Here is a 27038-nt window from a genome sequence, read left to right as displayed (position 1 = left end):
ACAGAGGCTCCCCAGAGTTTGAAGCTTTCAAAACCTGCTACTTCAGTCTCTTCAGCCTGCCAGACTTAGAGGAAAGTGAAGCTTTTCTTCTAGATGACAGTTTCTAACAACATACCCTATGCCGGTATTCTTTTCTTCCTTCTTAATCTTTGTTTGCCTAATCCCCTTGGGAGCACTCAGACTAGAAGCACTCAGCTATGTTTACTGGGAAAAGTCTTCACTTGATATCCTGAAAAGTAGTGGGAGAAAGCTTTTACAGGAGTTTTAAGTTTATAGTCTTAAGATTCCTCCTTTGCTATTGACTCTGGGCATGTGTTTGAGCTGAGCACTCAGTGTTGGATCTCCATGTGAGGGTCCAGCCCAGCTGGGACCCCTGAAATCGTCATCTCCAAGCCAACATCAAGAACAAACCATGCTGCTGCGGGTGATGGTGTGGCTGCGGCATTGCCATGTTCCCACTCTGAGGGGTGCAAGCTCCTTTAGCCCTTTCCTGGAGCACATCCCGACCCAAGGCTGGCCACCGGCCAGTGCAGGGATTACAGTGGAGGCTGATCTCCTCAGTCTGGGATCTCACCTGGCAGCTATGTTAGGGAAGGTCTTCTTGTTTCTGGTCCTCTTTCGGGCAGGCAGATATTTATGTGCTGAAGTGTTGTCTTAATTCTCATCCTCAGCATCCTTGCCTGTAAGAGGACGACAGGGAATTGCTTATGTCTTGCGGCTCGGTGCTCCTTGCAGAAAGTGTGACTGGAAGAAGTGAGGTTGCAGGTCCTCAAAGAGGACCTGTGGCCTAAGGAGCAAACTCTGGTGTCCTTCTCTGGGCTCACCCTGAAAGCACTTGAAGAGTACTTGATGCTGCATGTAGTAACGGGATAGGAATGCTTATTAACAAGAGCAGGAAGATGAATATGTTTGAGAAACGACATTATGCAACTGAAGTCAATATAGCACTTGGAATTGCCAAAGAGCAATTCAAGAAGTAGGGGGTACCAAAGTTCGTACGCTTGAAAGCCAAGGGCCTCATGTTGCTCATGAGTGACTTGTTCTGCTCTGCTTTCCTAGTGCTCAGCTGTGCCGGCAGCGCTGTGCCTGGAGTGCCATGCTTGTTCTGAGCTTGAGTGAAAGCACATTTTTCTTCTATTGCAAGGTGCTAGTAAGAAATCAAGGTATGCCTGAATACCAGGCTAGACATAAAGGCAACACATGGCTTTTACAATTCCGAGCATTTAATTCATCTTGGGGAAAAAATGTTCCTGTCATCTTTTCAGCTATGTGACCACCCCATGCCTTTGTGTGTAATTGTATGGGGTCGTTCAGAGATGCAGCAAAAGGGTTTAGGTGTTCGCTAGGGATGATTAGTGCTAAATTAAAGGAGGCTTGATGTTTAGCGTAGTCAAGAAAATCACAAAAGGAAGAAAGCAACATGTTGAAGTTGGTTTTTCTGTGATAAAAGAGAACAAGCAGTAAAAGCTGGTACAAAGACTTGCAATACAATATAAGAAAATTAGCTGAAAATGTGCTGAAAAGAGTGAAAGTGGTTCATAATTACGATGAAACTAGTCCTGTGGAGAAGCTGCCATGTGAGGTCGAGTTAGAAGCAAGCAAAGTATGCCAAAAAAGATTTTAATATCTTGATAATTCAGATATATATTCTTTAGTTGGTAATTTACCTCTTATTTCTCTAAAGAGCATCTGCATGTTGTTTGTGGGACAGCTACCAGAGGCATTTGTTTCGTTTCATGCCGATAATTCCACTGATGAGGTAAAAGGTATCATTTAAAATAATTATGCAGCAACATTTCTCTATTAAAATGTAAATTTCAGAATTTCATGTCGTCTTTGCACAGTTTATGAAACTGGGTTTGCCTCCTCTGAATTATTTTGCAGAAGTTAATAGCATTTTTTTTGAAAGTTGCTAGCAAAATTTTTACAGACCTGCGATCACAGCATTAGCAACCTAATTTCCTCAAAAGCATCCTTGCAATTAGCAGTTGGAGTAAATTTTTAGGAAAGTGAGACCCACACAGTCTTTGTGCTATGGTGTTTTCTGCATGGTTTTTGAACAGTGGCCTCAGGAAAGATGTGCATGGTTTCTTGGAAGAGCCTGGTTAGAACTTGTCCATATATTCAGCGTGGCATAGCTGAACAAACACAAGTTCAGAAACCAGGAGAACAGAAGATACGGCTGAGGTGACCCACGTGTCGGGCTGGTGACCCAGCAAAGGGAGCAGGGGCATCCTCAGCTCTCAGAGAGAGATGTTTGCTCACCCCAGAGGGACTCAGCAGTGGGAAGTGATGTAGCTAGAGAGACAGTCTGGTGCCTCTACCTTTACAGCTCCATATCCTCTGCCAAAGTCCAGGTGATTGATGAGTTTGCAAACCTCCTTTTAAGCATCTTATTTTCCTTTTTACTGCCTTGGGGCTGAAGTCTCCAAAGCTTCTGAGCTTCTGCAAAGTGAAACCCTCTCAGACCACTGATCTCAAAAGCCCTGCCAGTGCTGCCTGAAGCTGAAGGTCTCAGGGAGTCCGAGGCATTGGTGCTCCTTCCACACACCTGGTTCCTGTTACTCCTCTCCCCAGGTTCTGGTTGTGTTCTGTAAATGGAAACTTAGAGATAATTTATAAAGAAAAAACACTTTTTTTTCCTTTCTGCTAGACATGCCACCACCCCGCCCCCGCCCTTTTTACTGTGTTTTGAACACTCGGTTACCCTGTTCCAGACAGAATGCAATAGTTCTCAGAAAAGGTGGTCCTTTTTCTTCCTTATCAGCCTCATTCTAACCCAGAAAAGAAATTAGTGAAAGTTCAAATTCCAGCCTAGTTATCAAAACTGCAGCGTTGGAGCGATTACAAAATAAGTCTGCCTCTCTGTACCCATGCTTTTAAAATTACTCACTAATTTTGGCAGCTCAAAGCTGTGTACCTATTTGAAAGTAGCTACTTACAAATCTAGATTTTCAAGCTCCATCGTGTTTAGCACTCACTTTCTATTGCTTGCTTGCTCGGTCCCTGACTCCACGGATGGTGGTGACCATCTGTCAGGCTTGCAATCTCACCCGCCTCAATCCACTGACAGTGTGTTTTTCCCACTACTGGTAGTTCACACTGTTTATATTGCTCTTGCTCAGCTTTGCTCCTTCATCATCTTCTCCTTAACTGACCCTGAAGTAGAATGCCACAGAAATAACCCTCCACAAACAATCAGCTAGCCTGCTTTCTGTCATCCTAACCACGTAGAAGCTGGTTGATTGACTAATTTTATTTCAAGCTTATCCAGTAATCCTTTAAAGGATTTCTTTTTGAATGAAAATAAGGGGATAATTATTTAATGTAATTATTTTATTAAGGTATTTTATATATTTTTTTACTTTAATTGCGTTGAGGTTTTTATATCCTTACTGCATTACAATCCTGATAGCAACACTGTTTTGAAATTCCAATGAATAACTTAAATAACTTCTTAGTCAGAAAGAAGTAAACCTCATTCCTTGCTTCTAAGCTACTCTGACCTGACAAATTCAATTGCATAAGCACCATGCTCTCATGATCTCCTCCCTTCCTAATGGACGGTATAGTCTTGAAGTTTCTACTTCAGAAAATAACTTGGCTTTGAGTTCAAGCATTAACTGTAGCTTCTGGTGATCCAATGGCTCGTCAGAAGGGTGATGGGGTAAGTCCATCTGTATTGACAGGTCACTTACTTAAATCCAGTCCAGCCAGGTGGCTTCCAAAAGCTCAGAGATATCTGTGGCATGTGTGAAACGTATTGATGAGTTGTGACTGGATTTCACTACCAGTAAAACCCAGTTGTAGGTTGGAACCTGTAGTCCTCCATTAGATATGCTTTTTTTAAAAAAAAAATATGTGAGCAATTTAATGAGTGGCAGATCAGTCTGCATAGTTTTAATTTAAAGGTGTTGTTGCTCTTGGTCTGTATACATGAGCAGGGAGACTGAGCTACCTTTCCTTTTATCTATTTTAAAGTAATATAGTGATACTCCCAATCTGGAGGGAGTTCTTTGGCAATAACATTCTCGCCCTCGGTGATCACTTGCAGTCTATAAATGTTACATAAAAATAACAAACAAATCTGCTGCCAAAATCTATAGGAGCCTTTTCATAAATCCCGAAACAAACTTAGGCCATAGTAATTGCTTCCAGGCGGGGCTGAATAGTGTTTCTGACTGGCATAAAATTTGGGGTGAGGAGGAGTCGAATTAAATATCTCGAATGAAACAAATTTAAGACATTTTAGAAAGAAGTAGCTTTCTGGATAATAAGCAAAACCGTACCCCTCTTTCCACATTTGTCTCTGGTTGATCATGAAGGGGGAACTTGGTTAAGAGGACATAGGTTAGGACTGGGCTTGCACAAGAAATAGCATTTTCTAACTGATTGGAAAGGATGGAAATAGGCAGTTGGGAATGAGGATTTCCATCAGAGGAAATAATGGGTTGATGCAATTGTTATGCAGTGCTCAAAAAGTGACTTGGAAATGATCATGGGTCTGGGACATCTGCACTCTGCTCAAAAATGTCTGCACTAATGTAATGGTGAGTTTTCCCAAGAGATCCTGACGTTCCTGATGCTTTCCCTCAGAAAGTGAGGTTCTCAGGGAGGTTGAGATACTGCTTCACACAAGTATGAATTTACACTGGTCTGTGTTGTCTTGTGCTCAGCCTCCGATCTCTGTGGCAAATTTGCAGGCTGGAAGCCCGAGGGGTATGTGGGAATCCAGCCTTTTGTTAAAAATGTGGCATGAACTTGGAGTAAAGCTGGAATTAAATGGGAATTAAAATTCTAAAAATACTGGATGTCACATAAAACTAAATAGCCAATGACTGGTGCAAAGTACAACCTCATCATAAAAATCACATCTTATCTAATTAGATGTAATAGGATCAGAGTGTTGCAGTTAAAGATCATAAAATGACAATAATTGCAGGAGAGTGTGAATTATAGCATGGCTAAAACTCATGAAACTTGGTGTCAGTTTTCATGCATACATTGCTGGAAGTGGCTAAAGCAGCAGCTGTGGTGAAATGCAGCTGTCTTGGAGCTCCCTGACAGAAAGGTGTGGGCTACTCACAAGTGTCTAAGTTTGGGTTTTGATTATACACCAGTGTCCTGTTTTCAGAAAACAATGAGCTGGCTTCCTCAGGAGGGTCTCCAAAATTATTAATTCTCTTCCAAAACATGAGGTTTTGGTTGTGGCTAGGCAGGGCTGTGAGCATTGGTCATGTTCCTGCAAGTTCTTGTGATCCCAAATCCATATTTTCCCCAGCTTTGTGGAGACCAAACAGCTAAACGTGCAGGCTGAAGGTCTCCTAGGCTCATACTGTGTTTTCCTGGGGGCTTACAACAGAGTATGGCCATGGAGTGGGGAGCCCTTGTCTTCCTCTTCCCCTTTCCTTGGAAGGAGGAGATCTTGCTGTTTGTGGCAGCAGAGCAGTGCTGTTGCCAACTGAAATGCCATGGTTACTGCTGGCTCCACGGCATGAGTACACCGATGTCTGTATCGAGTAAAAGCGCTGCTCTGAACAGGACCTGTCAGGGCTGATGGTATGGACTTTCCCACCACTGAGTAGGGTGAGACAGATGCTGGTGGGAGAGAGCTTCGTGTGTGAGAGATCGCTAAAGCAAAATTTGGGTGGTTGGCTGCTCTTCAAAGAAGCTGGGGGACTCTTCTATCAAACACAAAGTGATGGGACAGTACAGTCAGGACATTGTCTTTTTCTTTCTACAAGGTTTGTGGTTGCAAAATTTCTGAGGGCAAGAACGTTCAGAAACATGGTGAATGTTTCTGTTTTGGCTTGTTTAGTGGGTATGTTTGTTCAGTTCCTTCTTGCTATCTGTAGTCCTAAAGTCCTGTAGGGCCCAATTAAAGAGGAACAAGACAGATTTGTGGGTGCCGGGACTTTTTTATAACATGACAGTGTACTTGCAGAGCAATAACTTCGAACGGCGTGGATGTTACCATTTGGCCTTGACAATTGTGTGCCTGTGTATGAGAAAAGCTTTGTTCCCAGGGAAAGAGGACCAAGAGAAGTGGGAGTTGTTAATAAGAACCCCAAAGCCAGCAACCAGCAGATGAGATCATTAAGTCTGAGGGTAATGTGGTTCCTGGGAAAGGTTTAGCAACAAATTAATTTTCTTTTTCTGCTTATGCAGACGCTCTTTCGGGTACTGCCAATGGGTGATTAAAGCACGTCCATGGCTTCATGAAGTGGAAGCTTACCAAGTCCCTGTGTATGACTCAGTTGATCTGACGTGCATTGGGAGTACATGAGGCTCGGCGCTCGTGTATTCCTACTGATCGAGGGACCCTACGCTTTGCGAGTTCAGGCTCCCTTCCCTCCACCAAGGCTCTCTTTCATTGTTTGCGCTTATTTAAAAGTACACTCTCGCAGTGGGTAAGGAGACGGCTGTGAGAAGGCGGTGTCTGAATTACTTGATGCCTCTGAAGAGTTTGTGGGTAGAGGGAAGGATGGAAAAGCAGAGGAGATAATGACTGTGCTGTCTTACCAAGAGCAGAGAATGCACACGGGTGCAAAGAAAGACTGACTTGACATTAAGATGCTACGTGCTGATCTGTAAAATATTTGAGCTTCAACTGTACAGGAAAAGATGGATGATGCCCCCACATAACTGCCACTGGCATAATTTAGTTTCATTGTGTCCATTAAAATGTAGCGCTCCGAAAGAGGCTATGCTTCTACATCTGCCTGGGCATAGGCATCCAGTTGTACATAGTAGATATCGAAGAGCAAAAGCAATAAATACCTTCAAGGGTCTCTGTGTGGTTTCGTGTATGTTAGTAAATACTGTGCTGTTGTCTTGTAGAAAGTTAATGAAATCCGAGTAGTGAGAAATCAGTGTTATGTTTTGGCTGGAAAGCAGCAGCGTGCTGATTTTTCCTCCCCTCCCCCACCCCATGCAAATTATGAGTGCGTGGACTAGTGACATAAGAATGAGTAAGGCTTTTCTGCGTTTGCTTACATAGAATCTAGTCTGAGTACATTTACCTGAAGGGACGCAGTTTTTCCTAGCATTAAATCACAGCCCGTTCCGGCAGCAATTCTTGAGCCTTTCCAGGAGGCAAAGTTCCCTTTCCCACCTAGCCGTGAAGAAGTGCGGACTCAGCCTTGTCTGTCTCCAGCCCTGCTAACGAGTCTCAGGAGAATGATGTATGTATTTCATGTATGATTCGTAAATTCCGTGGAGACTCAGTCCTAATATTGCTTCAGGCAGCTGTTATGAAAGTGCTGCTGCAAATAAATATGGATGCTTTTTATATATTTTTTTTTTAATGGAAAAAACGTTTACTCGTGAGGTGTGAATGGCCCCTATCACCACCATCACCACCACAGGGTGAGAAAGGAACACAGCTCGGCTCCCCGGACTTTGTTAGTTCACTAGCGGCATCCCAACAGACTCTTTTTAAAATGGTTTAAGATTTTTGACCTCGTTAAGAAAGACCTAGTCATCTTGGCTGGGTTATCCTAGATGCCGTCTGCATGAAAGATCTTCATGTGCTTCATGCTGGTGAAGCTGCCTTCAAGCTTTCCAAGCCATCTGAGACCTCCTCTGGGGCAAAGCACATCTCAAAAACCTAAACCAAAGATTTTACTCTGACACAGAGGAAAGCAATTGCTTGTGGTCCTCTAGATGAATGGGAAATACTTGACGGGAGGGACTGGATTTTAAGATTAAACATAACAGCACCCTAGAGAAACACGGATGGCTGGAGATGAGGGGCTGTGATGGTGGCTTGGCCGTGCGGTGTATGTCCTGCGACACAGAAAAATGCACTGTTGTTCCTGGATCTGCACAGGAAATATCAAAAGGCGATGTGACGTGCGGTGATTGGTGCAGCAGTGCCTTGTGTCCCCCAGCACAACCCGTGCTCTCGCAGGGGAGCAGGAGAAAAGAGCAGGAGGGCTCGGGGTGCTGCCTCCATCCCACGGCACGGGGGATGATCAAAGGAGTGCGACACTGACCGCCGAGAAAGGGATGTGACGCTGACCGCCGAACAAGAAAAGACAGAAAGGTGTCAATTCACCCAGGAGCTGATTAAAACAAAGCCCTATCACTCGTTCTGGCCTCTGCTGTGACAAAGCAGCCCCCCGCACACGCCGTTCTCCTGGGTCTGGGCGAGAGAGGTAGAAGGACAAAAGCTGTGGTATCATGTGGGGGAAAAACATAGGTAAGAGCGAGCGCTTGAGACTAACTGAACCTGCCACGGGACGTCACACCGATGTGCGCGGGCACATCCGAGGGAACATTGGTCTGGCAGCTTCAGATTCGGCTTGCGGAGGCGCCTCTGAATGCAAAGTTCAGGTGGTTCAGTGCACGGAGTTTCCCCGCACCTCTTGGAGAGGAGATGAAGTGTGAGCATGTCTGCGTCCCTGGCGCTCCGGTGGCATCGCCTGCCTCTGTGCAAACCGAGCGGCCTGTGATTTTTGTGTATATTAATACTTGGCAGCTCACATAAATAAGCTTGTTGCTGATGCACAAGCAGCAGTGGGCTCCAGCTTCCCTAACTGCGACTGCTCTGCTAGCAGAAATAGAAAACAGTTTTTTAAGTCCTTCTGACATTGAGCAGTGCGCAGCAAGCCAGTCTTATATTAAAAATAGCATTTCCTTACAGAGTCTCTTTTGGAGTGGCTCTGTATCTCCGCTTTCCCTTCCTGTTCTGTGCTTAAATTCTGTGCTTAAATAAAGACTGACTAATCAATCAGGCTTGTCTCTGCATAAACAGTGAGGATTTCTGGCAAGCAATCTGATATCGCTGTCTTCGTGTGATCCGTTGAAATTTGGGGAAGACAGATTTCTTGCAAGTGACTAAGAGTGGTGCATGACAGTGCTGCAGGTTTTGAGCAGGGGAAATCATGTGTAAAATGTTAGATAAGTGCTTTATTTGAATGAATCTGTTTTTTTGGGTTTTTTTTTAAACTGAATAATGATGTGATTGCTTGCCCTAACGTGAATTGATGAGACCTTCCTCTTTTTTTCCACCTTCCTCTTTTTTTCCACTCATGCACTAGTAAGGTCAGTGCTTTCTGTTGTATCTGACCACATCAACACGAAAAATTTCAACTATGAAGCTGGATTTTTGCTTTTATTTTTCTATTAATTTTCCCCACTTTGAGGGCGTGCAGGACCCTGCCAGTCTCTGAGATGGGTGCTATAGCTGACTATCCCCGTGGCAGGTTTTTTGTGTCCAAAGGGTAGAGCATCAATGCAGGTGAGCCCACAGAGGAGCCACTAATTGCTGGGGCAGCTGAACACGGGGACAGGTGACCCTGCAGCTGGGCAGGACTAAAGCTGAGCACAGAGCTATTGTCCACTCTGACTTTTAGTTAACCTCTGGGTGGGAATTAGGGCCATGGCTGCTCTATAATGCCATCTGGCTGGAATTGGGGACCGCCTCCTCTTGGGAGAAAGTGCGATGAGGCACAGACACGACCTGTTCAGCAAGAAGGGACGTATGGCAAGTGATGGAAGGTGTCGTCTGGTCAGGAAGCCCACCTCCCCAGGAGGAGAAAGGAGCCAGGAGATTACCAAATCGCAGCTCCCGTGAGCCTTTGCCCAGTTAAAAGTAAGGCTCATATGTGAAACTTCACTGAGGACATGAGCCTGTTTTTGAATCATGCAGCGGTCACACGAGGTTGTTACAGGGACTTTGCACCATTTCATTTTCGTTTATGACTTTTGGGTGTCTTTTTTTTTTTTTTCCTTGGTTGGTCGGCCTTTTTTTAACCTCCATATCAATTGGAATTTGTGTCTGAAGCTTTTGGAGCTCATTCCTTCTGAAAGCTCTGCCTGGGAAGATAAAGAGGAAGGATTGTTTTGATATCTCAGTAATAAACTAGATCCTCTATCAGTGTGACTTATTAGATAAGACCCCTGGTTGGTGTTGGGAAGCGTGTGCTATATTCTCGTCTCTGCACTGACGTATTAGGGAGCCTTGCTAATCATTTTGTCTCCTCCTGCCTCTTCTTTCCTGCTTGTAAATTGAGGCTGATGATGCTTGCCTCCCTTTGTAACACACTTCAAAACCCACAGAAGAAGATTGATGTGGATGATCAAAGGAAACTCTGATTGTGCTGTTCAGTACATCAAAAATGTGTTTTATTACCTGAGTTCTACTACTGGAAAGCTTGAATTTACATTTACAGTGGTACGAGTCTGACTGAAAGCTCACTGACGTCAATGCAAAGCTTTACGTTGATTTCAAAGGACATTAGATGAAGCTTTATGTAAAGACACAAGCTTCGTTTTTTTTTTTGCTGACTGCTGTATTTGCCATTTGCCCAAAATGGCACTTAATTCACTTGAACTATCAGAGCTTACACAATGGATATAAAATATGGCAGTGTCCATTCTGTTTTGCAGCAAGAACAGGGAGAGGAGTCCACAAAAACTTAGAGAAGAGTTCTGCTTGTGGTCATCCAAGTTTTCATGGACTCCTCTTCCTGTTCTTGCTGCAAAACCAGGCTGGACACTGCCATATTTTATATCCGTTGTGTAAGCGTCAGAAGGGCACTGCCAGGACAATGTTGCATTTCCACTGTTACAGATTGAAGGGTTTTTTCTCTTTCTCCAGGACATCCCCCATGTCCCAGCCACGGTTTTCACCTCTTTGGGTCCTAAAGTCTACTAAAAAAAAATATAGCACTTCCTCATGTACAAAACACAGCAGAAGTGCCACTATAAAATGGAAACCGAAATCCCGAGCTGCTTGCAAGTTTCTGCCTCTTCAGACTACAGAAATGTCTGCTGGGTCTTGCACAGCAAATCACTCCTAGTGATTGAGCGGCAGGCATTCAGCACGCCAGAAAGAAACAGCATACTTGGGTGTATAAAATGTGTAGGTGTATACACTTTTTTAAATAAAAAAACCCAACATGATGGATGATCTTGAATTAAAAGGGCAAGAATAGATCAGTGGTCATTTATACACTCTGTCCCTTCACATTTGCTTGCACTGTCCAAGAAGTCTTTTATGCAGTAGGTTAAGTGTGTACATGAAACCTCTGCCCTTGACGTTAAGACTGTACATACATGACCTACAGTAGCACTGCACCATATATGTATCAGCAAATCTACCCATCTTAAAAATGCTACCTTAAAGGTTCTGCTATCCCTTCAACACATGGAAATAAAGCAGTTACGGTCTTCTTTTCTAGGTTAATTTTCCTGCCAGCCAAGTCTTGATTTTTAAGATCTCGAATCATCCCTTTAGAGGCAAGTAAGAGTCCTTACAATTTTATTTTATTTCTTTTTTACTTATTACAATTATACTATCGCTTTACTCTCTTATTTTCTGCAGCAACTCAAAGGCAAATGTTCAGCTGAGTTATTTCAGCAGAGAATCGGACCCGAGGAGGTGCAAACTGTGGCTGGGACATGGAGGCTGCCATGGAGAAAGAGGAAAAACCCTTCAATCTCTTAACAGTGGAAATGCAACATTGTCCTGGCAGTGCCTTTCTGGCACTTTTGGAGGGTAGATGCTCACCTACTCATTTTCTTTTCCTATGTTTTCTGGCTCTTGACTCTAACCTGCATCCAGGCATTGCCTGGCTGGAATTTCAAGGTGTATCCTCATTTCAGTGTACCTTTCTCAGAGTTGGTCCACCTGCAGTGGGCTGTTGATGAGCCCTTTTCCTCCTGCAATGTAGTCTATTCACCCATTCCTTAGAATAACCACAGTTATGGACAGCAGCAGTTATGGATAAGATTTGATAAACGTCTACAGTGTTTTCTCAAGCTCCAAAATCAAATTGCTCTTTTCATCATCACACTGAAGAATATGATAGATTAGAGACGATAATAAAGGCATTTGACAGCCTAAGTCCCTTCGGAAGCCAAACTGCAGTATTGTGGGCTGCCCCAGAGCTTTTTTCTTTATCTCGTGCTTGTCCTTCAGAAAATGGCATGATCTTTCTTTCTGCCTCTCTGCCAGACCTCTTACCTCTGATTTTTTTGCTAGTCTAGTGTTGAAACAGGACAACCTTCTCTAATTTATCTCCCTGTGGTCTTTATCATGACCTGCTTTGCTGTTGATGTTTTAAAGAGACTGCTGTTTCCACGACATTTCTGTTTGAACATTTCATTTTTAACTTTGGATGACTTACTGACTGCAGTCATTGAGGCAGTCAGTGATAAAAGAGTTCTGCAGTAACTTCTCTCTGAGGGTCCTTGAGTTGTACGTAGCATTGCGTAAAAGTTTAGGGGCAAACTAGGGGTATTTTGTACTTGGGATAACTCTTGTTAATGGGACAACCATAGGTGTTTTGATACATGCTTTCATTTGCCTTACAGTACCTTCCAGTGGCGTTTCAGAGATTGCTAAAGGGAGACTGAAAGCGTTAATGGTAGGAGGCCTCTTGAGTTCTCTCCCAGCTCCTTTATCCCAGCTCAAGTTCGGGGTGCCCTAATTCCTACCAAGAGACAGCAGTTCTTCCTCTGCTGTTCACCTTGGAGGGGACGAGAAAATGAATATTGTGCAACAGGGTGAGTTCAGCTGGCCGGAGAGCCAAGCGTTCGGCTCATCGGAGCTGAGGAGGTGGCAGAGCATCAATCACGGCAACCCTGTGCTTGCATTTAGCTCTCGGAAATGCCCTGAGTGTGTTTAAGGTCTCAGGTGAGCTTTAGGGGTCTCCTTCAGGTACTCAACAAAAGAAAGCATCAAACCTTAGAGATATATTGAGGGAGCAGAACTTGAGCTGGGCAGACTGGCACAATAAAGCCAGTTTGGGCTTTGGCAGGCTGGATTCGCTCTGGAGGAAAGGAAATGTCCCAGCACAAACTACAGCCTGGCTAGGGGACAGAGAAAAGGAAGTTTCATTGCCAGCACTTTCCTGATGTTACCTTTTCTGCTGGATTGTAACCTAAGTGCAACCAGGCTACAACAAGCAGGTTAATGTATAGCCTGGTTTTCTGGTGCACGGCTTGTTGTTCCTGTGCTCCCCAGTCACCGAAAGATTTTTGTCCTTAAAAATCACTTTACTGGGAAAATCAACAGAGAGAGATGTCTCCCCCTTTATGCTTCATCCATCAACACAGAGCAAAGAGAGAGAGTTTCAGAGCTCAAATCTAGGAGCTTAGATCCTCTATTACACCCTTCTCGGGAGGAATGGAGATGTGGGCAGTGGCTGCTTCAGCAGCAAAACCTGCGAGAGCAGGGGGAACGGATAGCAATGCTGCCCCAAGCACCCATCTTCATAGCACAGAGGTGTGGGGAAGCAGGGCAGGACAGCTCAGAGGATGCTGGGACCAACCCTGCTGAAGCTCGTAGCACAGTCCAACTGCTGGCCATGGACCACAGTCTTGCTCGTGAGGAGCCTTGGGCACACAGGTGGCTCTTGTCTTAAGAGGGAGCAGCCCATCTTGCTTCCGAAAGTCTGCCCCGCATGCTCTCAAAAAATATCAGAGACTGGTAGAAAGGCTATTTTTATGATGCATGTCAGTTCACATTTTTCTTTTGCCCTGGCCTTTTCAGATATTGTTGCTGAGGTGAAGCTGAGCCGAGTATTGAATTCTAATGCTGGTGTCTGCTGCTTCCAACTACTCTTTCAGCAATCAGCATAACAGACACACAAAGATATATCCATATGGGGCTACTGTGAGGTCAGGGGATAGCACAAAAGCCTCGAAATGGATTAAAAGTATGTGTTTTGGGGAATTACACTGATTTCCATTTTTAAATTTCAAAATTATAAGCAGAATTGTTTGGACAATACATAGGGATACAAGCGATTGCCTCTTGTGTTTCGAAGGTCATAACAATTCTTCAGAATTAACTGTAACCCTAAGTCTACTTTACAGTTGATCTGGAGTATAGTTTTCAGATAATGATTTTTTTTTTTTTCTTGATTTAAGATTTCTGGTGAGGGAAGATTCATCACAAGATATGGTATGTGTAATCCCAATGATCAGTTATTCCACTCTTGCTTTATGTTTTATTTCTAGGATGAATTTGCCTGGCTTCATCTTCCATCAGTTGATTCCTGCTATATTTTGAGTCCTGTTATATTTTTGGTTGCTGAATGTAAGAGCCATTAGTTACGGTAATTGTGGAAGTTGGTGATTAAACTGTGATTAAAACATTTGTAATGTTCTTTTCCATAAATTAAATAGACTGAATTGTGTACACCCATCATTCTTTAACTGTTTTCATTACTCACTGATCCCTTACAGTTTTTCAGCTGCTTTCTAGACACATGGATACCAGAATGGAGCACAGCAGTAGTTGCAATGGAGCCAAATGAGAGGCTGTTTGGCTTCTCCATGTTTCCCTGCTTGCATGCTTTAAGCGTGCTGATCACAGTATGTCACAGTGGATTGATAATTGCCATAAACATAAGCTTTTTAAAAAAGTTGCTGATTCTCTGGTGAGCATGGCCTGGGTCCCTCCCTCCAAGGTACAGAGCTGCCCGGTTGGCTCTCTTGAATCAGGAGCTGTTTTCTTGTTCTCTGCTCACCAGTGATTCAGGCCACCCGGCATCGGTGCCTGTCCTCCTCACTTACTGGTCTTCAGATCTCTCTGTCATTTGTAACCCTGGATCAAGCATGGTTTTGCTTCTGCTGCGAGGTCAGTGACAAAATTAGTAAATAACCCCAGGTGAGGACAGGTTCCTACAGAAACCCTCAAAACCCCACCTGTGTTTGGAAACCATCCAACTTCTTTACTACTGCAGCTGGAGAGCTGGCCGCTGTGCAGGTTGGTAGCCCCTTGGCATGTGCCACATGGGTTTGTATTGGTGCAGAAGGCAAGCTATTGCACAAGGGTAAAAACAGTTCTGTTATGCAGTCTCACACCAGCCATCTTCTTGTCTTAGCCAAAATCGGCCTCTCTGGTACAACATATGAGTTCTTGTACTCTCCTGGAGCTTCCCCAACATTAAAAGATTTGAAGATTCAGCCTCCGTGATCTAAATAACCCTTTAGACCAGTCGTTTTAAAACTTGAATACACATTAGCTTTTGTTAAATCTTTTCCTGTTATTTTTTATAACACAGGGCATTTCATCACCATATGATTCGAGCTGATCTCTTTTACCTATTTTTGTAGTACAGAAATATCTGTCGACTACTTCTGTATTTTCTTCTTTACTGCTGGTAACTTCTCTGTTTCTGTATCTTTTGCTTTTCTTAGCATCCTCAGAAAATCCATATTTATTCCTATTTATTTAGTGCTAAATTCAAGGTGGTTTTTAATAATCTATTATTTTCTGTTTAAGTTTGTATTATCAGTTAACAACTTCCATACTTTGCTTTGTGTATAGCTTGGGTTTTTGATGTTGTTTCAAGTGTGCGGTTGCTGACTTCTCCTCTTTAAGCCAAGGGCTTTTAAAATTATTTAATGCTGCCTTTTTTTTTTTGAATCTTCATTTCTAGGTTATTTAGTAAAATGCTCTTAAATAATGATAACTCATGTTTTTACGTGTCTTTTTTCCATCTCACTGTCAAATATTTTTCGCTGTCTGAAACAGCAGGAAGTAGAGTTAGATCAGTGGTTTGGCCCGTGTATTTGTGATGTTCAAAATTAATAGCCAAAGCACTCACATGTACCAAAGTGTAACCGCTTGGTTTCTGTTTTGGTTTTGCGTGTCCTTGTTATCTGCCAAATCAGGTCAAGATACAGCCTTTTTGAGCCAGGAAATGGTTGAAATTGTTGTCGATAATTTAGAAAACATGAGCGTATTTCAGTTCTGGCAGTTTGACACCTCCAAAACAAGATCCTCGCACTGAAATCGTGGTCATAATGCTGAATGAAAATGTGTTAGAGAGGGATGCTTCAGGAGCTTGTTGCCTTGTTCGCTCACACGGTTTGGAGGTCTGTAGGAGATAATGACTCATTAATCTGCCCTATATTTTTTCAGAGCATTGACTCATATATTTGTATTTGTTGCTGGGATGTGGATGACAACATAGCGCTGTATTTGACAGAAAAAGCTACTTCTTCCAATTAAAAACTCTCTGTATACACAGTTGTAGCCAAGAGCGGATTTTACTGGTTTCCCCAGGCTGTCTCAAATTTTTTTCCATCTTTCTTTATTCCTTATTTTCTCTCTAATAACCTGTTTCTGTCTTGTGATATTTACATGCCGCTCCCAATGACATCTATAATTTATAAGCCTTACTTCCAGTGCACTGAAAGATCAAAACGATGTCCAAAGAGCATGACGCAATTGTATCAGCTTTGATATTACTTTATTTTTAGTTGTCCTCCCTACGCAGAGCAGTATGACATTTTCTGTCAGTTCTTGCTACCAAATTTCTAGCCCGCATTGCCTGAGGCACAAATGATTATAAATTTGTATTTTTGAGGTGAATTGCTTACTGGGGCCTGTCTGCTTAAGGTTTCACTGAGGTGTTAGCAGCAATCACTCCTGAAAGAGATTTTTTTTTTTTCCCTACTAAATATTTTAGCTGCAAATTAAGACGACAATTTCACTTCAGCCTTTTTGTATCTTTTTTGAGATGTGTGAGATGAGGTTGCCTTAAAAGCAACAGGGCAAATAGTAATGAAAGAAATAATTACTTCTTCATTTCTTTCTGGTATTAGTTCCAGTTAGCAGCTCACTAGTTCTCATTGCATACTTTTCTCAGCGCTTCAGGGCTTTCGAGAGAGGAGAGAAACGTCACCAGTGGGGAAGCTGAGTCACCAACTTCAGACAGCAGATGAGTGGCACAACTGGAAGCAGGGCCAAGTTTTCTAATCCCAGTTTCTAAAATGCTGCTTGATGCCTTACACTAATCTAGCAGTCTAAAAGGTATTTTTCTAACCTAATGTATGACCAACAGTTTCAGTATCTTCAGCTCCTCATTGTGCTACTGAGAGCTGCTCTCCAGCAAGCCACAGGGAGGGAAAGGACCAGCCGCTGCAGGATCTTCTTGACTGCTGGCTGTGGGGAAAGTTGGGATGCAAAACTCTGTCTGCTCCATCCTAACCTTTCCAAAAATTGCTTTGTGTGATGTTTCCATAATTCCCAGTCCCGGATCACCAGCAGTTTTGTTGCAGGTGCAGGAATTGAACAAGGAGCTGAGGCTGCCGAAGGACAACATTTATCACGGGACACTGCAGGTGCTATTTCTGTGGAAAGGGTTGGGGTTGGTTTGTGTATTTCTATTCTTACATTCTGTATGAAACCTAATCTAAAGCACTTCAGTAACAGCCAGAACTGCCAGAAGATTTCTTCGAAAACTTTCATGAGATCAGGTGTTTTTTATAGATAAAACACTTTCCGACTTTATTGGAAACCAGAAGTCCTAATGATTATGCCATGCACTCTGAATTCCCCGGGGGATATTTTTAGGCCTGCCATTAACTCTGCAAGCTCTAGCCTGTCAGCTCTCCAGAAGGCATTTAAAGCTTATCTGAAAACCGGTTGTGTGTTGGCTTCTCAAGCCTGGTGATGTACTTGGCTCAGTGTGCCCAGCTCTCGGGCTGGTCGGCCAAGCGTGCCCTCGCTGCTTGTAATGCCAACCTCTGCTCTGTCTCCTCTAACTCAACCTGCTGGACACAGCCAAAGTTGGTAGGCATCTCAAAATACTCAATATAAATGTCCTAGCCTTCACTAGGCTTCTTGCATCCAGCCAAGGGTAGAGGGATTGGAGCAGGCAGGAGATGCGTGGTAGGGGCTTTGGAAGGTGATCAGGAATCTGAAAGCAGTGGGTGCATCGAGAGGAAAAATGTTTCTGGGGGAGCCAGGAGGGAAAAGGAAAGGAGACAGAAAAAGAGAGGATCAGGTATTTGATCCTGAATTTGAAGTAGAAAAAGAAATAGGATAGGGTGGTGCTGGAGGGGTCCAGAGAATTGTAAAAGGATTAACTATGGGCAAGGAAGGTTATAGAGAGGAAGAGATTTTACATTGAAAGAGGGCTAAAAGAAAAACAAAGAAAAAAAGGAGGGTAGAGAGGAAGCTATGAAAAGGAAAAGAAGCACAGTGTCTCTGCTAGCCTAGAGATGCAACACTGAGTTGGTTTGTAGCTTCTTTAGTATTTCACTACTTGGAAAACCAATAACGTGTTTTATTTGTTTTTAAGATGCTGTCCATTGTAAGGCACTTCCTGCTAAAGAAGGGACTCACAGTCAAGAATTTTGGGTAATCAAAAAAAAAAAAAAAAGAGGCTATGTTTGTAGGATGTAATATCTATGATTGCCTAAAATAAAATGCAAATGTTTAGGGAGCATAAAGACTCCTGCAATAGGTCATTGCTGGGTCGGTAAGGCCCATAATCTTAGAGAAATTGCCTTTTGCAGCGCCCGTATCGGTGACAATATGGGAAATCTCTGTGTAAATCAGCTATCTGTAGTCCCTATGTAACGTATGTGAAAGTTAAATGCCTAAGAAAGACTTTCTTAGAAACCAGAGCATACTTGGCATGCCATTTAGGCGGTCACTATTTCCGGGCAAGAATATAAAGATATGGACTATAGCCAGGAAGATAAAGATGTATGGACACGGCATAACGTGACTGAACCCCATCCGAGACTTTCCAGTACCACGTCAGTATAAATGTCTGCGTCCCTCAGGCAGAGAATTGGCTTTGAGGGACGTGTCCTGTGAAGGGAAAAGGCTATTGCATACTCATGGAGTTAGGAAGGTGTTAAAAACTCAGCCAAAATATAAACTTGTGTTACATAAGGTTTGGAAAAGTGCAGATTGCCTCTCCACAGCTAATCTGTCATAGCCATCTGCTGTTGTCTCTCAGCAAATACAACCTGGTTTAGCTTAGTTTAGTGAGGATTTTTGGTTGTGGTTTTGGGTTTGTGTTTTTTTTTTTTTTAATGGAGGGTTAAACTAGTTCAGTCACCTTCACTCAATTGAGGTGAGAGCGTGCCCAAGGAAGGTTACCACCAATCAGTTGGCACGTTGTATTGCGCCGCGTTCGAGCCTGCAGGCTGCTGAGAGCAGCTCATCAGGCATAAAATAATCCCTATTTTAGCAGATTATGAACTCTGAAATGTGACAATACTGATGTTTAAAAGAGCAATTCTGGTTTTGTTCTTCAGGAAAAAAAAAAGGAATCCAGTGGATGTAATCACCCAATCTCTAACGACTCTTCACGTGAAAACAAACCAGTGGATTAGAGTAGGTGGCTTCCCAGCCAAAAGGCCCCGCCGGGCACAGAGGGTGGGTTTGGTCTCCCAGCCCAGTCATCGTGCAGAGGGTGACAAATGTGTTTCTCCTGGGAGTGCCTGAAGGGGGGTATTGAGCTGTGGGTCAGAGCAGCAATTCAGGGAATGCATACCCTGGACATGGGTTGTGGGTATTTCTGGTGTAAACATGGTTAAAACTCCATAGAGAAATAAGTTTGGTGTTTTTTTTCTTTTTTAATTAAATCACTTATGAGAAGTCAGAACCATGTGAGCAGGCAGATGAGATGAGAACTGGATTGAGTAAATAGATCAACCTCCTTCATTTTCTGTTCACGTTGCTCTTGGGACTATCTCATTGCATGGCTTTATGTGGATAAATAATACAAGCTTTGGCATTGCATACAGGCTGTGCTGTGAATGTAACGCTCACTGGAAGCGGAGAGGTTTACATAAAATCATTTGCTCCCTCCTGTATGCCTTCAATTCTCTTCACACATGTTCCACCAAGTTTTGACTGGATGTGCCTGTTACCAGCTTGCTTTCTCTTCTGGCATTTGGAAGGAAACTGCTGCTGCCCAGTCTGCAGAGCTAGTTATTCGGCAGCCAGCAAGCCAGCTGCAGCAAGAAACTTCATAAATGTCATTAATTTGGAGGCCTGCTCTGCAGCTACAAGTCACTCCAGTTATGTAGGTCCTGCACCTATTTATAACTGAGCAATCTGTCGCTGGGGACTTTGTGCAATTCTTTGCTACATGCCACATGGGTTGTAATGTAATAGCTGGGTATATTATAAGATTTCCTGTACCACTTTTTAGAAGCAGCAGGTGCAGCGTTAGCGGATGGCTCTGATAACAAAGCGCAGGTAAGGTGGGAGCTGCTTCATGAAACTCCAGCAGGCTCCACTACATCATCTGACATTAAGAGGACAGTGGTTTGTTGCTGGCTCCTTTGTGGCAGTGGGCTCTCGGGTGGGGTTGATTATGAAATAGGTTGATGGAGAGGCGTCCCTTTTGCAGTAATGAACAGTCGCTGTGTTCCCTTATAGTTTTTCCACGCAACACCTGGGGAGGGGATGTAATGTCACTGTCCACTTCCTACCCAGAGCGTGGCAGTGCTGGGTGCTGTGTGGATGAACCCCCTGTCCCAAGAAACTCCACAGTCTGAGGTGAAATTGTCCAAGATATGCAGAAGAGAACAAGAAAATAATGAAATTATTGTAGTCAGCATCATGAACAGAGGACCTACAGCAATCGGCAACCCGTGAGCTGTCAAGTTGTCTGGAAGTAGGTTGGTAAGAGAATGCTGCAACAGAGGTAGCTTTGTAGATGTTTATAGGTGGTTTCCAAAAAAAAAAAAATTTCCACAAGATACTTTAGCCCATAGCTAGTATGCTGGGGGCTTTGAAAGTCAAACCTCCAAATAAAATCAGTCTTGGGGAAAAACAGCTGGGGAACAAACCATGAACCATTTGCTTATCAAGGTTCTTGCTTGTTTGCTCTGCCAAATCCACAAGCAGGTGAGACAGGTTCTTGGAGAAATGAGGTCTTTTGTTTCTGCCTGCCTGAGGAAGCAGAGTGGAGGGAGAAAGAAGAAGATGTGATCTGGTCGCTTAAGGGAAATTATCTGTTGTCTGCAGTGGTACTCTCATTTTGGTCCTCAACTGCTTCTTTTATGTTGTGTCTGTGGTTTCGAAGCTGAACAAACTTCCAATGTGTGGGCTTGCACAGTCCAGCCAGACGCTTTCACAGCTGCTTCATTGCAATGGAGATGGTCAAAAGTGACTAGTTGGAAAGCCAGTATTTCGCATGTTTCTTGGGTCAAATATGTTGTAAAAGCAGGTTAGAAAATGCTCAGGTTTTGTGTGAGAGTAGATTTCTCAAATGCTAAGCTTTCACCCTGCACGTACCTCACATTTTCTGGGATATGCCATGCAGAGCGCTGTGCACCGAATGATGCTAATTATGCCCATTAGAGCTCTGCTCAGCTCCTGCGGGCTCATTCTGCAGCTGTTGCAGTTGGTGGGAGCGCTGGCTGGTGCTGCTAAAACGAGAACCTTTCTGGTCGGGGGAACGGCTGAACTCGGATCCACCTCTCCTGTTAAAGGTAGACCCCAGCATGCCTGGCCATGTGCAGCTCCCTGGGAATGGGAATACATTGCACCTATTATTGGTAGCGACTTGAAGGGATGCCAGCTTACAGGATATCCCTCGTGTGAACCTTTGAGGATAAAGAGAAGGCTATTTCGTGCGGTGCTAGCTGAGGGACAGCTGCAGCTGCCCATGCCTGCCATATTACCCAAGAAAAGGTCCCCCAGAAAAGCACCCAAAACACTTCTTGATTTCTGTTTTTATTAGCCAAAGCTATAGGCCGAGTGTAAATTTAGGGAGGCAAAGACTTCCTCTAGGGAGACTGGTGGAGGTAATCTGGGTCAGGGACCTGGTGGGGAAGGTACTGGGACTGGGATGTGATGGAAGAAGGAAGATGATGGCATAGAAATGGAGAACTTGGTGGAGATGTAGGGGCTTAGGAGGGAACCAAGTGCGTTGGGGCAAAACTGAGACTGGAAAAAGACCCAAGATAAGCGAGGAGTCAATGAGTGAGAGGCAGAGAGTAAGGAGACCTACTCTAGAAAAAGACCGGGAAAGAACAGGGCAGAAGAACGTGAGCACTGCAGCATGTCGTCCGCAGGGTCTGAAATGGGGCTGAGCCTTTGTCCTCCAGTGCCAGAAAGCAGCTGCAGAGTCTAGTATGAGGACCTGGGCCTCGGCATCCTTTGCTACCTGAAACCCCTGGGGTGACTCACTGATGCCGCTCCGCAGCTGAAGGGCCGAGATCTCCATCTTGAGTGCCTGCATCTTCCTGAATCTCTCTGAAGAGACCTGGTGCAGGGCACCACAAGCACACGGTGTTTGGTAGCTGAGATCTGGGGCATGCGGTGTGTGGGAGAAGTGGAAAGTTTGCCTCAATAGCTCCTTATTGAAGAAAACAGAGACTAGGAAAAAAAAATAGCATGACATCCTATAGTTAAGGCTCTATTGTAGTAGACAAGATTACCTTAATTCCTTCCTCCAAACAACTTTCTGAACCCTCGACTTTTTAGCCTCAGTGCTTTTGGTAGATACATGGGGACATAATGTAGCTGTGAAATGCCTTACAGCAGAAGAGGACAATTACTTTTGCCCATCTAGTAAAGCGTTTATGGGATTCACAAAAGGATTTCCAGCTGGTAATCCTATGTCTTTGCCTTTGAATCCACTGGTGTTTATTTTCTAGGATGATGCAATTCCATTTCAGAAAGAGTTTCCAACTCCAGGGAAACCCAGGCTTTAAACCAGGCAGACTCTTTGCCCCTCCCTCCCATGACATCTCTTCCAAGTGAATATTTTTAGAGTTCGACATTTCAAAGCAGACAAAGATATTGGTGAAAATGTAATGCTTCTAGGGGGTATGATGTCATTCACATTGTCATAAGACATGATAAAAGGGCAGTAATTCATGGGGTCCTGCCCAGTGCTGCAATGACATGAATTCCTCCTGCCTGCAAAATGCCTTATGTCTGGGGATGCTGTAGACATCACAGTGCTGGGTGCTATGGAAAGGGAACAGGGGCAAAAGTTTTACTGAAGTTTAACATAGTTTTTATACTTATCTTCAGCATTCCCATTTTTTTTCCTGGTCTGCTGGCACCTGAACATTTTGTCCTTTAAAAATCGGGAAAAGCTGTCCCTGGGGCTGAACACTGAGGTGTGAGTGTGGAGGAGGATTGTGGTTTGCTGTGTGTAGGTGCTGACTGTAATTTTTTTTGGGGGGGGGAGGGGAGGAGTGGATTTTGATGAAAACTGGCCACCTGGAGCAAAGGAGAGGTGGTTTGATGCAGCACATGTGCTTGCTGTGTTTAATCAGCATTAAAGGGAGAGATATCCAACGGAGATCCCTATGGGATGCTGCTCAGGCAAGCGTCCGCGCACAAGGGGATGTTCGTGGTGAGGTTATGCTGCAGGCAGGAGCAGCACAAACAATACCCTGTAACCCCACCTCTGCCCACACTTCCACCCACTGACCTGACATGAGAAACCCTCTCAGCCATCCAAACAATCGCTGTGGAGAAAATGGACAGCGTTGCTTCCAAAAACTGGATGAAACACCCTTATTTTTACGTGAGATGGTTTACATGAAGATCGTCGTGTAATCCCACAGCTGTTAAACACCCCACCAGGAGAGAAGCCACACATTAGCTCCCAGGCTACAGGGTCCTGTGCGTGACAGTTTCCATAACCTATCATCTGAGGGGGAGGTGAAGGTTCAAAGGTGACAACTGGGAAAAGGGCTAAGGGATTAGAGGCAAATCTTGCCCCTTTTCTTCAGCCAAATCCACTGTTGCCAGACAGCAGCAGCACTGAGTGCGTGATACAGTGATTTACACCTTGGGTTTGAGTTATGCTGTCTGGTTGTTTCTATACCTGGGATAGAGCAATATTAAGAAATGAACAGGCATTAAGTCTGCATATCTTTACAGAACTTATTCTGAAATCCTAGGAAATGCAAAAAACCTAGTCTTTCATAGGCAGTTCCTGATGTCCTTTCTGTACTGATTTCTAAGCCTGCTAATTGTAATTGGAATTATCAGTGTGGTTAGAAATCCTAAGAATAGGTTTATTGCTGCCCTGTAATTCCCACACACAAAAATGTAGGGGTACCAAATCAAACTAGACAGGTTCTTGGTCTGATCCTGAATGGCTGCTCTTATTGTCCTTCTCTGCCTCGGTTTCCTCCCCTGGAAAATGGGGCTAATGGCTGCATCTGCTTTGCAGCTGAGGACATGGCTCTGCATTGCAGAGGCTCCTGGGACTGGGTAACCCATGCCTGCACTCCTTGTCCCAGGACCTGCTTGTCCTCTGTCCTTCAGTGTGGATCAGGTCAGAGTTCTGCTAGGACATACGTTGGGGCTCACCAAAGAAGGCCCTAGGAAAGACTTCTAATGGCCTAGATGCTCTTGGAGTCCCTTCCAGCATCTGGAAATATCAGGTTCACCCTAAACCAAGTCCAGCTAGCCCATAATGTAGAAAGATATCTCCCCTGGTCTTGGAGCATCCCCTGGGCTCATCTGTGAAGATGCAAGCAATGGTATTTCCTCTGGAAGATTTAGCTTTTCATGAAAACGTGAGATTTGGGTTTCCAGATCCCCCAGCAGACAGACAGTCCTGAAACCAGGGACTGTGGCACCTACAAGGAGCTGTAAAGACTTGCCTTTTCCCTCTTCCAAAAGGAACAACATAGATAATGTCATACCTAGTGATGTTTTCTGTAATCTTCCTCCACCTCAGTGACCATACCACAGTAAAAGTCATGAACAGGAGACACATATAGGGGACACAGATTATCCACATTAAAAACATTTTGCTTTCTGGGGATTCAGTTTCAGTGAAAGACAAACAGTTTCATTTAAAATGCAGCCATGCATGAGTTTGGCATAAATTTTGTCTCCTCGTTATTCCAGTTAATACCTCAAGTAAGCTGACTTGACCGTTCTCGGCAGGGTTTGCAGTCCCCGTGCTTGGGTGACTTCTGTTTTCTCTTTTTATCCCAGGGAGATCTGATGGTAACAAATCCTGTTACATAGCTCAGCAAATGCTTTGCTGATCTTGTACTCAAGGAGAAAAAAATATAAAGCATTTAAAGCTAAAAGTAAGAAAAAACATCCTTAACAAATGGGGAGAAGAGCCTTCTTGACGGCCAGCCCTTCCCGGGCATACGAATTAGCCTGCATAGCCTGACACAAGCTATTGCATCCAAACCAGAAGTCAGAAGAGCTCTTCTTCACCCCAAAGGTCGTGTACAGTCTTTCCATCAGAGTTGCAGCACACATTTCTCTGGTTTGTGTGCGTGTTTTATGGGGAAGCAGTCGCAGATTGCGCTGCTCTTCATTCACTGGCCTCAGAAGGGTGTAAGGCAGGGGTGTTACCATGGTGGCTGCAGGACAAGGGATGCATCTCACTCGGAGAGGAATTTGGGGCTGCTGCTCCTTTTCCAGGCTGAGGAGGTGATGGCTGTGACAGGCATGCCAGAGGATGGGTTTGGAGTAGAGAGATCTGTTCTTGACACTTCATGTTTTCCTTTGCAAGGGCATAACTCATTCCCAGAGGCACCTCTTTGTTTCAAAACAGCACTCAGCTGTTTGCTTACAGGAATGAGGCAAATGAAAGGTCCCTCTCAGTTTTTCGTATGACCTGCTGGCTTATGTCTAGCCTTATATGCCAATCTCAAGGCAAAACATAAATGGAAGAGCACAGATTTTCTCTGAATTATACAAATAACAACGAATGGCCACATTATACCAGTCTTACTTGAAGGCAAGTCAGATTTGTGCCTCTGACTCAGCTGTGATGAGTGTCCTCCTCTGCCTCTTGTGAGACTCCTGGGAAGGACTACACCTTCTGTAGAAAGGAAGATTTTCTACTTAAATCTAACAAATTTTGTGTAACCTTTCTTGAACTTGTTTTTTTTTTTTTTGCTCTGATATTTTTAAAATATGCTTTTAGTTTAAAAGAAAACTTTATATCCAGTAAGTCCTTACTAGCTATTTAAAGGTTATCCAAGGTCAGTTCTAGTTCTTCCAAGCCATACTGCTCTAGCCTTTCCCACAACGTTTTATCGTTTGAAAGAGAGCCCTCGGTCATCTTCTTCACCTGTCTTTCTGATGCTGCTGGCAGAGTGGCAAGGTACCGGTGACTCCTTCCCTAGACGGTGCAGTTGGAGCTGGGTTGGATCAGTGTTCAGAGCCTGCATTAGAAAAGTGTCTGTCCAAATACTATCAAAGACATGACCTTCAACGTAGCATTAAACGCCAGCTGAAATGTAGGCCTGACAATGTGTCAAAGTACAGTAGCATAAACAAGATGTTGGCCATAGATCTCCGCATGACAGATGTAAGTATAAACTGTGCTTTCTAAAAACAGCATACATGTAGAAGGTGCTGGAAGTGCTGGCTGTTGGAGGGGCTTATAAGCAGGTCATAGATGACTGAGAGAATAAAACAGCAACATCAGCAACATTCATTGTGAAAGTCCAACTTTTCAGGGCACCTGTACGCTCAAGATCAGCTAGGGGTGAGGTGGCACCTGTATGTGATAGATAGATCTTTCTGCAAAGGCATGATGTAGGATGGAAAGTCAGGCTGGGGTTACACCTGAAATGCACATCGGTTATCCATTTAATGAAGATGAGGCACTGTCAGGTTTTTTTCTCCCCTTTAATTCTTGTACAGGAGGCAGAGTTTTCCCAAGACTCTGTTTTCTTTTCTACTCTCTGCTGTTTTGAGATAGTTCTTCATTTGCTACCGATCTGTTCCTGCTTAGGGTAGTGCTGTAGATGTATTTATCCAGTAATTAGTCTGATGGAAGATGTGACAAACCATTTATCTCAAAAGTGCATGTGTCCTCTTGAGAGCCAAATCCTGATGCCTCCGATCACTAGTTCTTTATTACTTCCCTCTTCCTATTGGTTTTGTTGATAGTATTAGTAGAGTAAGGTACTGATCAGGCTGAGCAAAAGTGATGAGACCCAGCTGTCAATGAGTACTCTGTGCCAGCACGGGGGTCTGCCCTCGTTGCAGAATTGGCAGCCAGAGGCCCTAATACGGCAAGCGCGCACAAGAAAGATAGCAGGAGTGTCTCTTGCATAGCTTGTGAGTTTGAAGGATCTGGCCTTGGTTAAACCAAACCTCTCAGTTAAAAGCAGCACAGACAGAGTGAAAATAAAAGCTGAAGCAGACTTAGAGTTGAACAGAGAGGCAGCTAGTATTTCATAAGTATTTTTACCTTATAGTAGTAGGAGATGTAAGATGAGAGGTGAGTTCACCCTTTAAAATGTTCCACAATAACCTCTCCCTGCTTCCTAATAATCTTTACACATTGAAAATGTGTACACTT

This window comes from Tauraco erythrolophus, chromosome 2, assembly GCF_009769465.1.
Source record: "Tauraco erythrolophus isolate bTauEry1 chromosome 2, bTauEry1.pri, whole genome shotgun sequence".
Lineage (NCBI taxonomy): Eukaryota > Metazoa > Chordata > Aves > Musophagiformes > Musophagidae > Tauraco > Tauraco erythrolophus.
This window is presented reverse-complemented; position numbering follows the sequence as displayed.